Genomic DNA, 7,740 nt, shown 5'->3' with positions numbered 1-7,740 from the left:
GCGGCGGCAACCATCCTGGTCGATCATGATGGTTGTTATGTGTGTTGGGTCGCACAAGACTACGAGTGGTAGAGGATGGGAGGACCGTGACCTGAGTGGCTATGTGTGTTGGCGACTAGTGCTGTTTATATGAGCATAACATCAGGAAGTCCGTGGTCTAATCAGTGCGCGGTGTTAAAAAAGAAACAACGTGTTTAGTGGCAATCTCAACAGAGTCTTCCCTCTAGCAGCAGCGATTGTCACCTACAACACGTTTCACTTTCTTGATACTGGAGGTGAGAAGCTTTTCTGAAACCCGGTCCAATGCTTTGATAGATCTATGCGGTCATCTGGGATCAGAATCCATCTTATGCATGGTTTACCTCAGAGACCCTAAGCCATCATACCAAGAGAACAATTTGAGTTTCACGGATAATCGCAGCCGATTTGTTTAACGTGCCATGCAACTGCATGACGTGGCCATCCTGCACCAGCCCGACAACTTGGCAAGCTGCCAATATATCGCCATTGACGATCAACATAGACGTGGTTTCTGTAACGCCAATCCACATGTCTACAAAACAGCATCTGGCTGTCCGGGCCTCCCAACAAATGAGCGGAACGGATCGCTGCGTTGTGAACGCATTTCATAACATCAAGCTAAACAAGCATGTTTTTAGACCCGAAAAAACACTTTAGGGTACTACCAGTACGAAACCTTAACGGCAGAGGTAAATGCAACAAGCCCAAACTGACATCGAGAGATTCGCAACGCTTCCCAGCGGAGTCGTAACAGATCCCCGCGCCGATCACAACGCACACCGATGCCCAGCGCAACGCGATCCCAATCACTGTCGTAACCCGTCTGCTGTGACGGGCGCAGCGCATCGCCCGCGACGATAATAACTCCTCCTCTCGCCAACACCAACACATCGCCGCGGTGGTCTTACGCCTTCGCTGAGGTGGTCGTGACGCCACACTCACGGCTCGTAACGCGCGTGACGCGCACGTCACCGGCCGGAAAACGACGGCCCCGGCGGCGGCGCGGCGTGACGGGCGCGACGTTCGAGGTGTGGTGTCCGGCTCCCCGAGTGGGCTGCCGTTCCGCATGCGACAGCCGGTCGGGTGGGGTGGACTCGGGTCGATGTCGGCAATATTGGAGCGCGCTCCCGCAGGGCTGCCCCCCGAGCCGGGCGTATGCCGCGTGCTGCCCGGCCGATGAATGCCGGCGAATGTCGGCACGTTGTTTACGTGATTATAGCAGGCTCCCTATCGCCAGTAAGGGATGCTTGATATTACATTCACCACACCTCGGAAAGGAAGTGTTTTGAGCTTGCAATCGCGCATGCAAGTGAAGTACATCCTTTCAATCGCATAGCAAGACTGTTTTGTAATCGAGTTGGTAACATTTCAGTACTTTGTTGAAATGCCCATCCTGTAATTACAGCATACTCTAATCGGGTGTGTTATCTTATCTAGGCTTAATTGAGATGCACATAAAAGGGGTGGACACGGCAAACGCTTGTTTTGGACCAGCAGGGAATAGAATTACCCATGTATGGGTAATGCGTTGGATACTCACTGACACTGAAATGTCGCCATTTCACAATGGTCCGGCGTTGAAGATCTGAGCGAGATTATCTACAACAGCAGCGCACGATGCATACAGAAGCAGATCAACTTTATAAATGATAGTTAGTTGCATTTGTGGTCTTTGTGTGAACATGTGCGAACCGGACGTAACACAGACCTAGTGCAGGCACAAAATAAGAATGTCAAGGAGATCGGGCGGGCTGGAACGCAGACAGGCAAGCTGACAGCAGCCAGCCAGCCAGCAGATAGTCAGCCAGCAGACAGCCAGTCGGCAGACAGTCAGTCAGCACGCAGTCATTCAGCAGGCAGCCAGTAAGCACACAGCCAGTCAGCAGAAAGACAGTCAGCAGACATACAGTCAGCAGACCGCCAGACTGACAGCGGACAGCCACTCAGCAGTGTTTCTCTCCGGATTTGGTTCACTTTTCAAAGTTGAGGGGCTGGAGCCCAAGTCAAAGGCCAGGAGCCTCCTCAACTGAATAGAAACTACCCCACTGCTGACAGCGGAGACAAAGTTGGTTTGCTGACGGTAGCCTACCCCACGCCTCCACTCGTGTGTTTTAAATTAGATGTTGATGTCATAGCGTGAGCAGAAGTAACAGTTCTGCACTGACTAACCAGTCACCATATTTATTGGGTTCACTCTACACAACTTTTATTTCCTACGGTTCATAAATATCTTGTATTTCCCACCGTGTTTTACTACCAACGGCCTTTCCTAAGGTACGTAATGTTGACGACGCCATGTAACGCAGTCATTTACGTGAACTCTCTCTCTCCCTCTTTCGTCTCTCCCTCTCTCTCTCTCTCTCTCTCTCTCTCTCTCTCCTCTCTCTCTCTCTCTCTCTCTCTCTCTCTCTCTCTCTCTCTCTCTCTCTCTCTCTCTCTCTCTCTCTCCTCTCTCTCTCTCTCTCTCTCTCTCTCTCTCTCTCTCTCTCTCTCTCTCTCTCTCTCTCTCTCTCTCTCTCTCTCTCTCTCTCTCTCTCTCTCTCTCTCTCTCTCTCTCTCTCTCTCTCTCTCTCTCTCTCTCTCTCTCTCTCTCTCTCTCTCTCTCTCTCTCTCTCTCTCTCTCTCTCTCTCTCTCTCTCTCTCTCTCTCTCTCTCTCTCTCTCTCTCTCTCTCTCTCTCTCTCTCTCTCTCTCTCTCTCTCTCTCTCTCTCTCTCTCTCTCTCTCTCTCTCTCTCTCTCTCTCTCTCTCTCTCTCTCTCTCTCTCTCTCTCTCTCTCTCTCTCTCTCTCTCTCTCTCTCTCTCTATCTCTCTCTCTCTCTCTCTCTCTCTCTCTCTCTCTCTCTCTCTCTCTCTCTCTCTCCCTCTTTCGCGGTTGTTCGCCTTTCCCTATCACCTGTGCGCTTCGCTTCTTTCGTTAGACGTAATCCGCTGGGAATCACAACGAACAGAAGATCATCCATGATGAAGACAGTGAGCGCATCATTATCCGATGTACTACACGATAGCTGATGCGCGGCGCAGTGTTACCAGCTATTCAGCTATTCAGGTATGCCAACATTCCAACACATACATCAAAGCATGCGCGGGCTGCGTTGGTCGGCCGGTATCCGTGAAGCAAAATAGACCACCTATGTACATCGTGGCGAATCGATCGTTTAAGTCGGGTTGCGTCGGGTCTTGCGCTCTGCGAACAGCACTACTTTGTTCGTTTTGTGGAGCGCATCCGTTCAAGGAGCCACACACAGGGATATTCATTTAGACAAAGCAGCAGAAGTAGTGGTCGCGAATGACGAGGTCGGTTCGGGCTTACAGGTGAACAATAAACCAATGAGTTCAAACGCTGTGCTATGGTACAGCGCGTGATCATGTCTGAGTACCAGCAAAATCATGTTGTTGCATTGCTTACTGTGTTCGTGAATAAAAATGACGTACCCTGTAGAAACCTGGGAAGTGAAACAAGCATAAAATGAAAGGTGTGCAAACACCGCGGGAAATAAAATGCGCTTCAAGTTAAGTCAATAAACATGATTACTCAATGCAAGACTTTTGGACATGCTTTCACAACTATTGTCAACATCTGATATAAAATCTTGTTCCGCGTGCCTGGTCAGGCGAGCGAGATAACACTGCAGGTTACTGCCAGTCAAACCCAACCTGACCCTGCTGCCACGCCGCACCTCAGGGCGCCCGAGTCGGGTTCATGTCAGCAGCGTGTCCCGGTGAGCGGGATCAATACTCACACTTCAGTGAGCTGCAGCAGGCCCTCCAGCGCGTCCGGCGCCAGCGCCTGCACATCATTCCAGGCGAGCGAGCTGGTGACACAGCCGGGGCACGCATCGTCAGCGCCGTTTCGGTGGACGAGAGACCCCGACACAGCCGGGACACGCGTCATCCGCGCCATCTCCGCGGACGAGAGCCCACGACAGAGCCGGAAGATACGGACGTCAGTGTCCACACGAGACATCGGCGTCACCTCACGAGACACGGGCGTCACCTCTCAAAACACGGGCGTCACCTCACGAGATATCGGCGTCACCTCACGAGACACGGGTGGCGTCACCTCACAAGCTATCGGCATCACCTCACAAAACACAGGCGTCGGTGTCTTCACGAGACACCGAAAAAACCTCATGAGACACCGGCGTCACCTCACGAGACACCGGCGTTACCTCACAAGACACGGGCGGCGTCACTTTACAAGACACCGGCGTCACCTCACAAAACACAGGCGTCACACCACAAGATACAGGCGTCACCTCACAAGACACCGGCGTCACCTCACAAAACACAGGCGTCACACCACAAAACACAGGCGTCACCTCACAAGAAACAGGCGTCACCTAAAGAGACACAGGCGTCACCTCAAGAGACACCGGCGTCACCTCACGAGACACCGGCGTCACCTCAAGAGACACCGGCGTCACCTTCAAGAGGCACCCGGCGTGCACGCCTCAAGAGACACCGGGTCATCTCAAGAGAAACCAGTGTCACATCAGAGGACATACCGGCGTCACCTCAAGAGACACCGGCGTCACCTCAAGAGACACAGGCGTCACCTCAAAAGACACAGGCGTCACCTCAAGAGACACAGGCGTCACCTCAAGAGACACCGGCGTCACCTGACAAAACACCAGAGTCACCTCAAGAGACACCGGCGTCACCTCAAGAGACACAGGCGTCACCTCAAGAGACACAGGCGTCACCTCAAGAGACACCGGCGTCACCTCAGGAGACACCGGCGTCACCTCAAGGAGACACAGGCGTCACCTCACGGCAAAGTCAGGAGGCGCGACGTCAGAGTCCACTCAGCGAATGTGAGCTAACAACACAGCCGGCAGACACGTTCATCAGAGCCCTACACAGCCGACAGACGCGGCGTCGTGGATCAATTTCAGGGCGCGAACTCGTGACTCCACGCTGCTGGAATCGTGGGGCCGTGAGTCTGGGACTTTGCTTTCATTGCCCCGCACCCTGCGGGAGGCGAACTCCGTGCCGCTCAGAACACGAAAGTTGGCTCAGCTACGTTTGGTCCTAATGAGGCGGACCATGAGCGTCCCCATATCGCTTCAGGAGCGATATCGTCCATCGCGACGAGGCTGTCAAATTGGAAGCACGGAGTCCTCACGTGACACAAAGCACAGCATTACCGTCTTCATTCGTCACGTGATGGTCCTGAGCTAACACCGCAGCGGTCTTAGAAGTCACACAGAGATCGGGTGCGGGCTAATAACAACTAACGAGCTATGGCTGACGCCGGAACAAGGCTTAGTTCATTGCTTTCTGGAGAGCACAACTGCGCGATAAATCCCAACAACTGGGATTCTTTGCACGATGAAGGGAACGTGCCGGGCGAAGCGAGCCGGCTGGAGAAAAAGCGGGCTGCAGTAAGCTGGACCCTATCATGGCATAGCTCGTTACTGTATAGCCTTGATCAGCGTGCCCCGAATTGCATCCATATTTGCAGGGTTCATTTCGGGGAACACAACCAGTCCCTGAACCCAAATTTAGAACACAAATTCCTCGCTCGCAACGGATGTCAGATAAAGGGGATCGGGGCACAGTGACCCGGGGGATTCGAACGCAACCGGTTGGAATCCTACGCAGGGCCTCATTTTTTTCTTGGCAGAGAAGATAAAACTTCACCACTGCCCGCCTGGCCGCGTTACGACATTGCGTGGCCCATTAAGATCCCCAGTGCTGCTTGACTAACAGGCCTCCGTCCATAGTTCGCTTTGGTGGCGGAGCCAGTGGCTATGTAACAAGTTATGCTTGGCGAGGGCCCTGACTAAAACGTCGCTCGGGCAAACAACGCTACAAAATTTAAAAGAATTGAATCAAATGATGCGAGCAAGACATCTTTAAAAATTTGATAGAGAGCTTTTTGCTCGTCAGATTGGCGAACGTTTTGTCCGTAACTAGCAAATCTATCGTCGTTCTGCGGCTCAATATACATCCTGCCCTTCCTCTAAATAAAACCATTTGTGAATTACACCCATCATAAACCCCTTGTGAGAGACACCGCATCGTGCACATGCCTTTGGCGCTGGACACATAGTTGGCGCGCAGATGCAAGTTGAAACAAAACCGAGCCGCTTGTTTCAACAGCTGAATCCTCTTGGGACGTCTCTGCACAAGTTGTGTGGGACAGGTATGTGGATATGCGAGGCACGCTGCATACTCACAGTGACTGAAGAGGCAGTCTCTTGAATACGCGTCCTGGGACCTTTTCAATTCTGTTATGACTGAGATCACTGGAACAAGGAGACAGCAGATGTAAAGCAACGTGTACCCAGCGGCAATGTGTGCCACGTCCTGTCACTGCGTCCTGCCACTTGGCTGTGGTCGCATTGGAAGATCAATACGGATCCATATTACAGCGCGCGCTATCACCATTTCCGATCCTTTTCAAGCACGAGTCACGATACATGCATCGGTCAGGTAAACTGCCACTGCTATCTGACCGGGTTTTCGTTGTCATTAGTTTCCTTTAGGAGCGAGATCGCAGTCACTTAGTACGCCGCCGACCGAGTCAGAACGAGTCTCCGTGGTCTTGTCGCCGTGCTCTCGCCAAGTTCATCTGAGCAAAGTGAGACGTTCACGTCGCAAACTACTCACAGCTTTTGGAGAGACGGAAAAGTTTTGTACAAGTCGGATGGAATTCCCTGGAAGTTGTTGTTGCTCAAGTCCCTGGAAAAGACACAGGTATTGTTGAAAGGCTCGTTCCATTAGCCTGCATGAGGCACACAATGTACATGCTGCGCATTGCCTATGCATGCACAGTCGTAGACGGATGGCCAACGTATTCCTGGCACGAACGAGTATTGACTGCACTTCATTATTCACTACGCGCCGCCGATTGACGCGGTAATCACAGGAGGTGCAGGGGAGGGCGAGGGGAGGGGACACGGAAGGTAGCGCCGATGTCAAACAGCTGATCTCTCCAGTGCGCTGGGTAGTGAGATGGGGCAATGTTGGCACAATAACGGAACCAGCGAGGCGGCGATATTGTGAGTTGTCTTAAAGTGCTTCGGTCTTGGAAATCATGTATCGCACTCTTTGTTGTAACCACCCACCACAAAAAGACCGAGGATGTCACAGAAGCATCTGCTCCGTCACATGTTCTAACCCCTGACAATGAACAGTTTGTGTACTATTTGTGGACGCCGCCGGTTTTTCCGCTCTATTCATTGATTTTCCTCGGCGACAAACACCTGTTTTAGTGCTCAGCTGCTTACCGCCCCTCCTCCTCCCACTGTCCCATCACTCCGGGCCATCAATGCCTGGAGGCCACACCGCCCGCCGTACCGCTCGCTCATTGCCAGCGCCATCCGTTCGGCCGGCGCGCCGCCGGCGGCTCCTGTCGCTGTCACGTGCGATCCCCGATAACGCCAGTCAGCGGCGACGGCCGCGGGCCGGGTGTCGGGGCCCCGCCTGAGGACAACGCTCGGTGGAGCGGCCCGACAGCAGCCATCCGTCAGCGGCACCACAGGCCGTGACGTCACCGACCGACGACGGCCTGACGTTTGAGGCTGAGGCGAAACATGATGGAGCCGGGGAGATCCGTGGGTCAATAGGCAAGCGTTCCGCCGAGCGTTTCCATTGGCTTACTTGTCTTGGAGGATTGCTCGCCGGCGTTCGGGACAGGCATTTGCAGGGGCTGAGGGTATCCGTGCAAACAAGACAAGATCACATGTGTTCATTTTGGTCGAATGTTGTTG

The 7,740-nt window shown here is 53.1% G+C and overlaps 1 protein-coding gene across 1 annotated transcript in view; it reads right to left on the bottom strand.

Moving 5' to 3' along the window:
- LOC119092458 (follicle-stimulating hormone receptor) overlaps positions 1 to 7,740 on the bottom strand; it is a gene marked incomplete in the record, with an annotated part of 42,696 nt that overhangs the window by 10,753 nt on the left and 24,203 nt on the right. The window contains 3 exon segments of the mRNA XM_037215420.1: positions 3,763 to 3,834; positions 6,205 to 6,273; positions 6,638 to 6,709.

This window comes from Pollicipes pollicipes, unplaced genomic scaffold (assembly GCF_011947565.3).
Source record: "Pollicipes pollicipes isolate AB1234 unplaced genomic scaffold, Ppol_2.1 Scaffold_3447;HRSCAF=4054_pilon_pilon_pilon, whole genome shotgun sequence".
In the NCBI taxonomy this organism is placed as follows: Eukaryota; Metazoa; Arthropoda; class Thecostraca; order Pollicipedomorpha; family Pollicipedidae; genus Pollicipes; species Pollicipes pollicipes.
The sequence above is the reverse complement of the archived record's forward strand: the minus strand, read 5'-3'. Positions and strand labels throughout refer to the sequence as shown.